This window comes from Lupinus angustifolius, unplaced genomic scaffold (genome assembly GCF_001865875.1).
Source record: "Lupinus angustifolius cultivar Tanjil unplaced genomic scaffold, LupAngTanjil_v1.0 Scaffold_21_5, whole genome shotgun sequence".
Taxonomy (NCBI): Eukaryota; Viridiplantae; Streptophyta; class Magnoliopsida; order Fabales; family Fabaceae; genus Lupinus; species Lupinus angustifolius.
Genome location: NW_017719547.1, coordinates 24,743 through 37,830, shown reverse-complemented (window position 1 = coordinate 37,830; position 13,088 = coordinate 24,743). Strand labels below are relative to the sequence as shown.

The following is a 13,088-nucleotide window of genomic DNA, read 5'->3' as shown; positions in this document are numbered from 1 at the left end:
CGAGATTGAGATTTCCTACAACAACGATATTTCTACTCTTTACATTTCACCTGAGGCTAGTTGCTTAAGCATTTAGATTTCCCTTTTATAGAATGTACATATAAAGTAGTAGAACTCTTTTCTATCATAATTATCTCATTCGCATGCTAGACCGAAATCTTTTATGCGACCACAAGAAGGTATATTACAACATATTGAACTAAAAGTCTTAACATCTAAAATAGTTTTTTTCCTTTCACATATGATGTTAGACAATTTTTCCTAAAGTTCAAGTTGTAGTATAATACTTTAACAAGTTCAAGATAGTAGGCTTTTGATTCCACACCGAAATCAAAAGGATCTTGTTGCCTTATAAAAGTAGGAAAATGGAAATCTTCAAACTCAAAGTTACTGATATTACCATACGTAGGAGCAAAGATTGATCGCCCAAGAAAATGCTCTGAAAAGGTTTTGCATTGTACATCATTTGCAAGAATACGTGCCAAATCCAAAGGATTAGCCTCAGAAGATGAAGCTCGTTGCTTCTTTTGATACACGCTGGTACATTGCTTCTTAACTCTTGGTGATGAAGCCATTGATTGAGGTTTTGGATAAGTTAGGTTTTGAGGTTTGAGAGGTTTGAGGATTTTTTATTTAGGCCACTAAACACGAAATTTATGGAATGGGAGTGTTTAGAATTGAAAATGTGATATGAAATGACTCAAAAATCACACAAATTGGATCAAAATGAGGTTTTTAGAGAAACACTAGGGTAAACACGAAAATAGATGTTTGAGGAAGACGAATAAGTGTTTGAAAAATGAGGATGGAAATTTAAATAATAGTCAGAGTAATCGGTTACTCCACATAAAAAATTCCCAGATTTCAAATAGTCATCTTAGGAAATCGATTTTACATATGGATAATGAGCTACTAGAAGTTCCTGCTCAATGTTGTAATCAGTTACTCTCTAGAGTAATCGGTTACTAAACCCAGAATTTCCAATTCTCAAGTATACTGATGTCTGATAATCGGTTATTGAACATATGCAATCGATTACATACCCAAGAATTTGAAAATTTTGAATAGAATTATACAATTTTAAATACAAGTAGGCATAATATAAGTACAATGAAGCAAACATATAATCATGAGCATTTAAGACAAGTAAGCTTCATCAAGTATGCCTAATTCTCGTCTAATTTTATAGAAAGGTTCTTTTGCCAAAGGTTTAGCAAATATATCTGCTAGTTAGTCATGAGTATCAACAAATTCTGCAGACACGTCTATCTTTTGGACATGATCCCTAAGGAAATGATGTCTTATATCTATGTGTTTGGTTCTTGAATGCATTACTGGATTCTTTGTGAGATTTATAACACTAGTTTTGTCACATTTTAGGGGAATGCAGTCTAAGTCTAAGCCATAATCTCGCAATTGTTGTTTGAGCCACAACACTTGGGCACAACAACTACCTGCCACTATGTATTCTGCCTCAGCAGTACTTAGGGCAACACAAGCTTGTTTCTTGCATGACCTTGAGACCAGTGCATTTCCTAATATATGACAATTACCACTTGTACTTTTTCTCTAGTTTTGCATCCAGCAAAATCTGAATCTGAATATCCAACCAAATCACATATACTTCCTTTTGGATACCATAATCCAACGTCAGTCATGCCTTTTAGATATTTAATGATTCTTTTGACAACAACTAAATTTGATTCTTTTGGTTTTAATTGATAGTGTGCGCACAAACAGACACTAAACATTATATCAGGTCTACTAGCAGTTAAATAGAGTAGGGAACCAATCATACCTCGATACTTTGATATGTCAACGCATTTTTCAGCTTCATCTGTATTGATGTATGTACCAGAACCCATAGGAGTGGCAATTGGCTTGCAATCATCCATTTCAAATATTTTCAGCAAGTCTCTGCAATATTTTGATTGACTTAAAAAAAAAACCATTATTGAGTTGTTTGATTTGTAATCCAAGGAAGTAATTTAACTTATCCATCATACACATTTCAAATTCTAGTTGCATCATCTTCCAAAATCACAATCAGTTTAGAGCTATTAGAATCCTTACTTTTGATGATGCATTTATTAGGGTTGAATGCCACATGAAATCCTTTGTCACAAAGTTGACATATGCTCAACAAGTTGTGCTTGAGTCCTTCGTCATACATTACTCCTTCTATAGTTGTTTAAGGTGGCTTACCGATTCTACCAACTCCAAGTATTTTTCCTTTGTTGTTATCATTATAAGTGACATAGCCTTTGTCCCTTGGAGTAAGGACAGAGAACTTATCTTTGTCCTTCGTCATGTGCTTTGAGTAGCCGCTGTCCAAGTACCATAGATTGTAGGCGACTCTCAAATTTTCCTGCAAAACAAGTTAAGTAGTATTACGTACCCAATTTTCTTTGGGTCCTACATGGTTATCACCTTTATCAACCCATCTACAATGACCTAAGGGCACACCATGTTTTCTAATCATGCAAGTGTTTGGTATATACTCATGGTTCTTATAATAATTACATATGGGATGATGCTTATGTATCCTAGATTTATTGTTATTAGTGTTAAATGCATGGATACTTTGTTCCTGAAAGTTTATCTTTGTTGAGACATTTTGTTTCTTAGAAACTTGGCTATTGGAAAGCCAAGACTTCTTCGATCTGTAGAATGTCTCTGATCTTTAATAATTTTGTCCAGATTTTTGCTACCCTTATTTAATTTATTAAGTTTAAGACTTAATGTTGAAACTTTCTTTTCAAGAGTAATGCAGTTTTGACATGAAAAAGAAGATGGTTTATTTCTGAATACTTCTAACTCAGTTTTTTTGTTTTAAAAACAACTTAGTGAGTTTGACATATTCATCATGTAAAACATTAAATACAAGTTGTATTTCAGAAGAATAAAATAGGTTAGTTTCATTTACCTCTTCATAATCAGAGTGATGAGATGCCATTAGTGAGAGATGTACTTGTTATTCATTTTTGGTTTAGAGGCAGAACTGATATCATTATCTTCCCAAGCTATGTAGGCTCTTCGTTCAGTTCTCATTTCATTATTGCCTTTAAAGGCATTCCCTTTCAGGTTTGGACATTACATCTTCATATGACGAGACTTACCACATTCAAAACATGTGAAATTTTTGTTTAAAGTGGAGGCATCATTTTTCTTGGTAAATTTCTTCATTTGTCCAATTTTAGCGCCTTTGTTCCTTTTAAGAAACTTGTTGAACATCTTTACAAAAAGACTGATGTCTTCCTTTTCTGATTCCTCTCTTGATGAATCATATCTATTTGCCTTCGCTTTGAGAGGGATATTCTTCTTCTTCTTCTTTTCTTGCTCTTTATGTTGGCCAAGTTGGTTGAGTTCCAATTCATGTTCCTGCAATTTACCAAATAAAGCAGCCAAGGACATTATTGATAAACTTTTCTTTTCAGAAATGGCTGTAACTTTTGGTTGCCATGTTCTCGTGAGTGATCTTATAACATTTAAATTCAAGTCACTATTTGATAAAGTTTTTCCAAGCGCAATAAGATGATTTGCAAAGTGAGTAAACCTCTTTTGTAAATCTAGAATTTTCTCTCCAGGCTTCATATGAAACATTCCATATTCCTGGGAGAGCGTGTTGAGTCTCGACCTTTTGACCTCTTCAGTTTCTTCGTGTGTAGTCTCAAGAGTATCCCACATTTCTTTAGCAAATTTTCAGTTTGATACTCTAATAAATTCATCAATGCCAAGTGTTGAAGTGAGCATGTTCTTTGCTTTGAGATCGTATTGCAACCCTTCTTTTTGTCTTCATCATTCCATGAAGATTTCGACTTCACGTCCCTCACACTATTGATAATTGCAAAAGGTTCATAGGGTCCTTCCTCAATCCCGTTCCAAATTTCCAGATCTTGAGATTCTATAAAGATTCTCATTCTGATTTTCCAAAAGTCATAGCATTCTCTAACAAACCTTGGAGGGCGATTGATGTTGGGAACTCCTCCTAGAAATGATCTTGCTACCATTTAGACACAGGATCAGTTTTGAGAATAATTTACTCAAAAAAAGCTCTGGTGCCAATTGTAAGACTTAGATGGCAACTAAGAGGGAGGGGTGAATTAGTTGTTTAAAGACTATGACATATTTTTCTGCAAAATTCAAGAGCTAATAATAGTAGAAAAGTTATGCAGAAAATATCAAGTAAATTTAAAGGAGTTAAGGGAAAAGAGATTACTCATAGATTTTACATTGGTTCAACTTCTTGTCCACCGAAGGCTACGTCCACTACTCTTGCAATACAAGAGAGTTCTTCACTAGATATTAAGAGTAGCAATTACAATTTCTCACCCAGAGATTTCCTTGTACCGTACTCACTCTCTAATACATATATCATGCTTTGGAAAATAACCTTTCCAAGTGACTCTATCCCCTTTCTTATCACACCCTTCTGAAAGAAATTAATTCAACACTTTGAACGAAGAAAACTTTAACTACGGAAAGGATTGCCTTTACAAGATTTGAAACTATGAACTCCTGCAATCTAATAACTCTTTATACACTTTAGTACTAATGCTCAAAAGGTTTGAATAACTTTGAAACAACAGTTAAGACAACTTCAGAAAAGTTTAGATTGTGTATGTGTGTTATATGTTATGAATTATGAGTTTCAGTGTCTTTAAATAGGCTTTCCAATCAACTATAACACCTCTATGAAAATGTAGGATTCGATTGGAATGAAACCATTTCGTTTGCGGTGAAAGCTACACAATTTGAATATGAAAACTGGTGCAATAGCTGTCAGTAATCGATTACCATATTGATATAATGGATTACCCAACCAGTTTGTTCAACTGAGTAATTGATTTTCATAGGCTATAATCGATAACTCACGGGTTGTAATCGATTACCCAATTGTTCTATCCAACAAAGTAATTATTTACTGTGCTATGTAATCTGTTACTCAAAAGGTGTAATCGATTACCCTTATCAAAAAAATTTTGAATAACTTGTTTCTCGCTCATGTAACCTATTACTTAGTTCTGATAACTTGTTACTTAGTCACAGTAACCTGTTACTTAGATCTAGTAACTTGTTACACATTATTTTGAAAATTGTTTTCATTTATACTTGTGTTTATCAATTTTCTTTTAAAATATGTTTGAGCAGTAATACTAATTGTATATTTAGAGTATAAGGATATAAGTACCTAAAGACTTAGATTCTAATTCCTTGAAGCTTTATCTTCATTGTCTTCATAAGTATTCTTCCTTTTCTTCTTTTATGTAATGTTGGTGTCTTAATCAAAATCGTGTCAAGGTCATGAGTAAGATTTTCTTCACAGTGTTGTTATCACCGGAAAATGAGAAGTTTAGGTATCTTCACGAGGGCTACAAGTCTTTGATAAGTGAGAAAGTGAACACGGCTAGATTCTTGAAAGGTGTGGGTAACCGAGTAGGTGAGTGGAGTGGTCAAACTGAGTTAGGGCTCAATGGATCCGAGAAGGAAGTTACTGTTGCTTGTATTGGAAGTGTGATTGTAAGAACAATTAATTTTTATAGTGAAGAAAATCTCCCGAGATCAGAAAGATATGCCTAGATGTTGTTTGCAAGTGGACCCGCAAAAGAACTAGGATAAAAATCCATGATCATTCTTCTTTTCCCTATCTCTTTCACTTTTCAGTTTTTATGATTCTTTGAGTTTTTGATTTCTGTGATTTGTGCTTACTTTTCATAATCTGTAATAAAATCAGTAATCAAATTAGCGTCATAAAGATTGATAATCATTTTGATTGCATTGCAAGAAATCGGATTTTCTAGAATAACAAGATTCAGGATAATCAATTAAGGCTATTAATAATCGAGTAAACAATGCTAAGGATAATTGATTAACAAGACTCATAATTGATTAACTGTAGTGAGTTTCAGTTTTGCACATTTATCCAAAAAGCAGGACTAGTGATCTGCTACACCTATTCACCCCCTCTAGGTATGTTTCACCTTGTTGGTACCCAACAAAGCACAGATTTTGAGTCTGAGTCCTATACTGAAGCCATCCAATATCAATATTGGATTGATGTTATTAATGTTGAATTAGATGCTCTTAAGAAGAACAACACTTGGATATTGACTGAATTACCTAAAGACGAGAGGGAAAGAGGTTACAAGTGGGTTTTTAAGATAAAACACCATGCAAATGGGAGTATAGAGAGATATAAGGCTAGAATTGTAGCAAGGAGATATACTCCAACAGCAGGGATAGATTATCTAGATACTTTTAGTCCTATGGTCAAAATGAAAACTAGAAGAGCTTTTTTGCCTCCATAAAGGGGTGGTATCTTCACCAACTTGATGTTAAGAGCTTTTTTGCATAGTGATTTAATATAGGAGGATTATATAAACCTCCCCCTGAAATTTTCAATACTTCTATTGTATGCAAGTTAGAAAAATCCCTTTATGGATTAAAACAAGCCAGCAGACAATGGAATGTCATATTCACCATTGTGTTAATACAACCAGGTTACTCTCAATCTAGGGCAGATTATTCCCTTTTTACTAAGATCAATGCTAACAGTTTTACTGCCATTCTTGTGTATGTAGATGATCTAATTATTGCAGGTGATGATTTTCATGAGATACAAATCATTAAGCAACTTCTAGATAATAGATTCAGTATGAAGGATCTAGGAGTCCTTAGAGATTTCCTTGGAATGAAAGTGTCCAGAAATAAGGAAGGGGTCAACTTATGTCAAAGAAAGTATGCATTAGATTTGCTTGAATAGTCTGGTCTGCTTGGAGCCAAGCCTAATACTAGTCCATGGATAGTAGCATAAAACTGCATAACACTTATGGTTCTCCCTATCCTGATGTTACTTCCTATAGAAGAATGCTAGGAAGATTGGTTTATCTTACCCATACTAGATCAAATATTTCATTCTCAACTGGCCACTTGAGTCAATTTATGGTTGCTCCTACAATTGAGCATTGTGAGGCTGCTATGAGAACTTTGAGGTATATAAAGGGTGGTCCTAGTAAAGGTATGTGTTTCTCCTCTAAAACTAGAATTATTTTAAAAGGTTTTAGTGATTATGATTGGGCTGCATGCCTTGACACAAGAAGGTCAGTTACAGGGTTTTGTTTTTTCTTAGGAGATTCCTTAATCTCTTGGAAAAGCAAGTGACAAAAGACAATCTCTATATCCTCTTTAGTGGCTGAATATAGAGCCTTAGCCCTTACTGGTTGTGAGGCTCTATGGCTTTTATATCTCCTTGATGATTTAAGCTTGCTTCATAATGATCTTGTTGTTTTATATTGTGACAAGCAATGTATTGCATATTTCAGCTAATCCTGATTTTCATGAAATAACTAAATATATTGAAATTGATTGTCATTCCATAAGGGAAAAAGGTTGTGAATGACATTGTTCATCTTTTTCCTATCTCTAGATCTTTGCAAATAGTTGATATTTTTACCAAGGCTCAAACCCATGGAATATTTTCAAGTAATGTATTCAAGCTTGGCATGTGTGACATACACATTCCAGCTTGTGGGGGTGTCAAATTTGATATATGCTTGGGCACCAAGGTTGCCCAAACTAATGAACTATGGTCTAGAACAGGTCTTCCTTCAATTGTGTTCAACTCAACCTAGCATGGATCAGGGTGTCTCAAGTGTGGACAAGAATGGCTTATCATTTAGTAGAGCCTCATTCAAATTGGCTAGGAGTGCTTTGGTCAGATTGTCTAGGAGTGCCTCAGTCAGATTGACTACCAGTGTATATTAGAGTGGCTCAACAATCTCAGTTAGGATGGCCACACATACCTCTCAGGCTCGGTTAGATTGTTCTAGGAGCCTTGACTACACTACAACGCAGGGTCAAGGTCATGATGTGTTGAGGCTTGTCAAACTTGGTGGGAATTCCTCGATCAGGCTGATGGGTGTGGTTGGCAACTTGATTCGGTCGGGTCCTAGGCTAAGTTGCGATGATCACTTGCATTTTCTCGGTTAGATTAAAAGGTACATTAAGGACTTGACTTTGCTTAAGGATCAAGCAATCTTTCTTTGAATATTATTTTTTTGTTTTATTGTATATTTTAGTTGGAGAATTAGTTAGTTAGGATAAGAGTTTCCATTTTTAGAATTCATTATAAATAGGTTGTATTTGGTATCTTTGGTGAATCGTTGAAATAAGCATTTATCTTATTCTCTTATTCTCATCTTCACTTTGACTCCATTGATATCTATGTAAGGTACCATTTTAAGATATATAATTAATATATCATCCATCATTCATTTGTATTAATTTTTTCTAAAGAATCAATAATAATTAAATTGATATGAAATATATAATGATATTATATAAAACTCATATTTGACATGATTTTCATAAAGTTTTAGTTGGTAGGCAGGTAGAGATGGAGAAATGGGTAAACAAAATATCTATCATTTAATAATATAAAGCAAGAATTGTGTTTAATGGCCAATGCCACTAGTCCACGACACCTAAATACCCTTGAACTGAAATGCGTAATTTACAATAATTTTGCGCCTTCACCTCCCCATTATTACCTAATGATAACATAATAATGTGCAAACAAAAAGTTGGGAATTTTAGGTCAGTGGGATAGAATTGGATGACACTTATCCGCAAAATGGATGATATATGTCATAATATTTGTTAAAAGATTTTAAAATATACGCATTGTCAGTATAAAGTTTTTTACATTGTGAACATATCATTCATCATTGACTTGTATTATTTTTGTTTGAGAGTCAATGGTGGTTAACAAATGAATGGTGGGTAATTTCGCAATAATGTAAAAAGCACTTACACAGTTAATATATACATATTAAATCCTTATTAATATTTGTTATTTCAAGTATCACTTGACTTAATTGGTCAAAAAAATATATATATTTAATATAAAAATTAATGATTTAATATTTTTCTGACCAATTAGATAAATATAAAGAACATATTTTGTGTAACAACAAGTATATCCTTTCATAAGCATATATTTGTGGTACTCGTGTCATTAATAAATATTTATCCATATTTAATGCCTTTTTTAAATTTTATTATATATTTATATATTTTACATATTAATAATATATGATAAAGTCATTATTATATTTAAATCATTAAAATTTTCATCTGGCATTATCGACGGTTTTTTTAATCTTTTTATTGTACCAAAAGAAACTAACGACTACCAACAACTCATTAAGAGCGTCTCTAACATCGAATAAAATCTTTATTCTTATTTGTATCTCACACATTATTTTATAATTTATTACAACTTCTCATGAAATAAGAACAATGTATATTTTTCCATAATGACAAACATCATTCTTATTATTATTTGGCTCTCACAACATCTAACTTTTCTAACAACATCTATCTCTCTCCTCATTTTCCTTTGGCCTAGAACAACCAATAATTGTTATTATTTAAGAACAAAAATAAGAAAAGAATAATCCAAATAGTGGAAAACAAAGTAAAAATATTCTTATTTCTTTAAGAACAACCTTAAGTAAAAAAACCAAACATGGATAAAGCCATATAGTAATCTCAAACTTTCCATTTCAAAAGAAACTAAACATGGATTTGTTTAACAAACCGCTCTTTTTGGTTCTTCTCCTTTTGTTACATCTCTTTCCCTTGCATCAAAAAATGAAGATAAAAGCTCTTACATAAACCATGTGGCTAAATCTGAGATGCTAGAAAGTTTCAACCACCACACATTGGATCCAGGATCCTTTCTCCCAAAATTTTATGTCCTTATGTCCCAACAATCATATCTCATCAAATAACATAATAATATCACACACTATGGTACGAATTGTCTATCGAATCGGTTTCCGTCTTAGTTGAACATATCTACACCTATGACAACACGATTCACGAATTCGCAACGAGGTTATCACTAGAAGAAGCAGAATCACTAGAATCATAAACCAAAATTCTACATGTGATTCCTCAAACGAAGTATGAACTTCACACAACACGAACACCTCAATTTCTTGGTTTAGATAAAAGTGCAGACATGTTCCTGGAATCTAGCTCTGCCACTGATGTCATCATCGGAGTTCTCGACACTGGCATTTGGCCTGAAAGAAGAGCTTCAATGATGCGGGGATGAGACCAGTTCTAGCGACATGGAAATGAGAGTGTTATTGTTTCAAATTGTAGACTGCATCATCTGATGCGATCGTAATATTGCGGTTGCGTTGACCACCGCAACCACATCACACTGCAATTGTAGTATGATCCAGAATCACAATGATGCGACCATAATGGCCGCAACGCAACCGCATCAGACCGCATTTGGGCCGCAACGCAACTACATTAAGCCGCACCAGACCATATCGACATCAAAAATATTTTCTTTACTCACGTAATAATTCACAATGCAATGGCCGTAATCTATATCGCAATGGCCGCAATGATCGCAACTATAATTTAAAACACTAGAGAGTGCGAAACAGGAACTAATTTCACAACTGCAAACTATAACAAGTTGATTGGAGCAAGATACTTTGTGAAAGGCTATGAAGTGATGCTAGGCACAATACTGTTACAATGGAGAGTAAATCACCACGTGATGACGAAGATCATGACACGCATACGGCTTCCACGGCCGCAGGTTCAGTTGTTCCTGGCGCCTGCCTATTAGATTTCGCTTTTAGAACAGTTTGTGGGATGGTGGCGCATGCGAGAGTAGCTGTTTACAAAGTTTGTTGATTGGGTGGTTGTTTCAGTTTTGATATCTTATTCGCTATTGAAAAAGCTATATTGGATAATGTTAACGTCCTTTATTTATCTCTGGGTGGTGGCATTTATGATTATTATGGAGATAGTGTTGCTATTGGTTCTTTTGCAGCTATAGAAAAATTTTGATTTCATGTTCTGTAGGAAATGCAGGACATAGTTCGTATAGTCTTTCAAATGTTGCACCCTGGATTACTTACTACTATGTGTGCGGGTACACTGGATTGGGAATTCCCTACTTATGTTAGCATTGGAAATGCACAAAATTATTCTAGTGTGTCACTTTATCGTGGTAATGCTTTGCCGGAAACGCTGTTACCATTTGTTTATGCGGGGAATGCTAGCAATTCTAGTAGTGGGAGTTTATGTATGATGGGTACTTCAACGCCAGAGAAGGTTGTGTTGTGTGATTGTGGAGTTAGTTCTAGGATTTAGAAAGGTGTTATGGTGAAATCCGCCGGTGGGTTGGTATGGTGTTGGCTAATAAGATGGCAAACGGTGAGGAATTGGTGGCTGATGCGCATCTTTTGCCTGGAACGATGGTGGGGGAGAAAGAACGGGATGCAATTAAGAAGTATTTGTTTTCTAATCCTAATCCAATGGTTAAGATTGTGTTTTAGGGAACTAAGGTGGGGATTCAGCCTTCATCGCTGGTTGCAACTTTTAGTTCAAGGGTGCCAAACTCAATCACGCCATATATCTTGAAGCCTGATCTGATTGCGCCAGGTGTCAACATCTTAGTTGTATGGTCAAAGAATGTGGCTCCCACTGGGTTAGCATATGATAATAGGCGCATGGATTTCAACATTATTTCTAGAACTTTAATGTCGTGCCCTCACGTGAGTGGTTTACTGCTTTGATCAAATCATCTCACACGGATTGGAGCCCAACCGTAGTTCGATCGGCTCTAATGACAACGGCTTATACAGCTTAAAAGAACAGTAAAACTTTAGAAGACATTGCCACTAGTATACAATGAACACCGTTCGATCATGGTGCTAGACATGTGGACCCTGTCTCTATTGCTAATCGAAGACTTGTATATGATCTAACAATCGATGATTATGTATGATTTCTATTCGCTTTGAACTACACCTCGACTCAAATAAGAACTCTCGCTAGGAGAAAGTTCGAATGTAAAGCGAGCAGGACATACAATGTAAATGACCTAAATTATCCTTCATTTGTTGTGTTGTTTGAAGTAATGGGTGGGCAAACATGGTGAAACACACATGAGTTCTCACTAACGTAGGGCCCATGGGTACGTTCAAGGCTTCATTGAAATCAGATACCCCATTGATGAAGATTTTGGTTGAGACGAAAATGTTGAGTTTCAAGGAGAATGAGAAAAATATCGTATATGGTCACGTTCACATCATCTGGTGCGATCACACAGGGTGTGAATGGTTTTGGGCGTTTGGCGTGGTTAGACGGGAAGACTGTGGTTTGGAAGCCTAATCTCTTTAAGTTGGGTTTGATCAAAGAATTATCGCTCAGTCAAAAATTGGTTGTTCCACCCTAGTCATGCAGGTATCCCAGCTTCCCCGGTTGGTCTCCTTCCTAACCGACCAAGAATCGGGTATAATCAGTTGAGGGGCTTGAACAAGCACATCACCTTTGATCGGACATGCAAAGTCAGAATTGGGACCACACCCCGCCTGACACGCCGCCGACAGTGCACTGCAATGCGATATGCAACTCCCACCTACCCTTCTGCCAACACGACAAGTATAAGCCTAAAATACGGCTATCAGACCTGCCACAAGCTATAAGTCAACTATGCATAGAGTACGAACCTACCAAATCCATGTGACACAGGAAAAACAGCCACCGGCAGGCCCTAATTGTCAGTCATGCGAACAGTACCCACCAGAACCACGTCATCTACCTCAGTCACTATAAATAGGGGAGTTTCTCCCAACAGGAAGATCACTGGTCGTTATTATTCACTACTCATTTCTTATATATTTGCTCTCGAGCTCTACCTCTCTAATCTTTTACTGACTTGAGCATCGGAGAACTTTTTCAGATACCTCCACTTATGGATCCAAATTCATCTCAACTCAGATACCAACAAAGAATCATTGCCTGTCCTTCGAGACTTGCTCAACCGGACATCTCCTAGAAGACTTCCAATCCAACCTTTCTGATCAACCACAAAAGAACAATGGTATTTCTTGATTGGCTAGTGAATAATTAAATGAATCTTGAAACAACAAAAAAAGAGGAAGAGTTAGTGTTTATTGAGCACGAAATTAATGATAGCTGGGACCATAGTGTTTGATCGGCTGGGAAAAGTGCAAGGGGATAAATTTGTGATAAACACTTGTGTGAAT

The 13,088-nt window shown here is 35.4% G+C and overlaps 1 pseudogene; it reads left to right on the top strand.

The window, feature by feature from the left end:
* Window positions 1–6,798: 6,798 nt before the first annotated feature.
* Window positions 6,799–12,274, top strand: LOC109338265 (annotated as a pseudogene).
* Window positions 12,275–13,088: the final 814 nt, after the last annotated feature.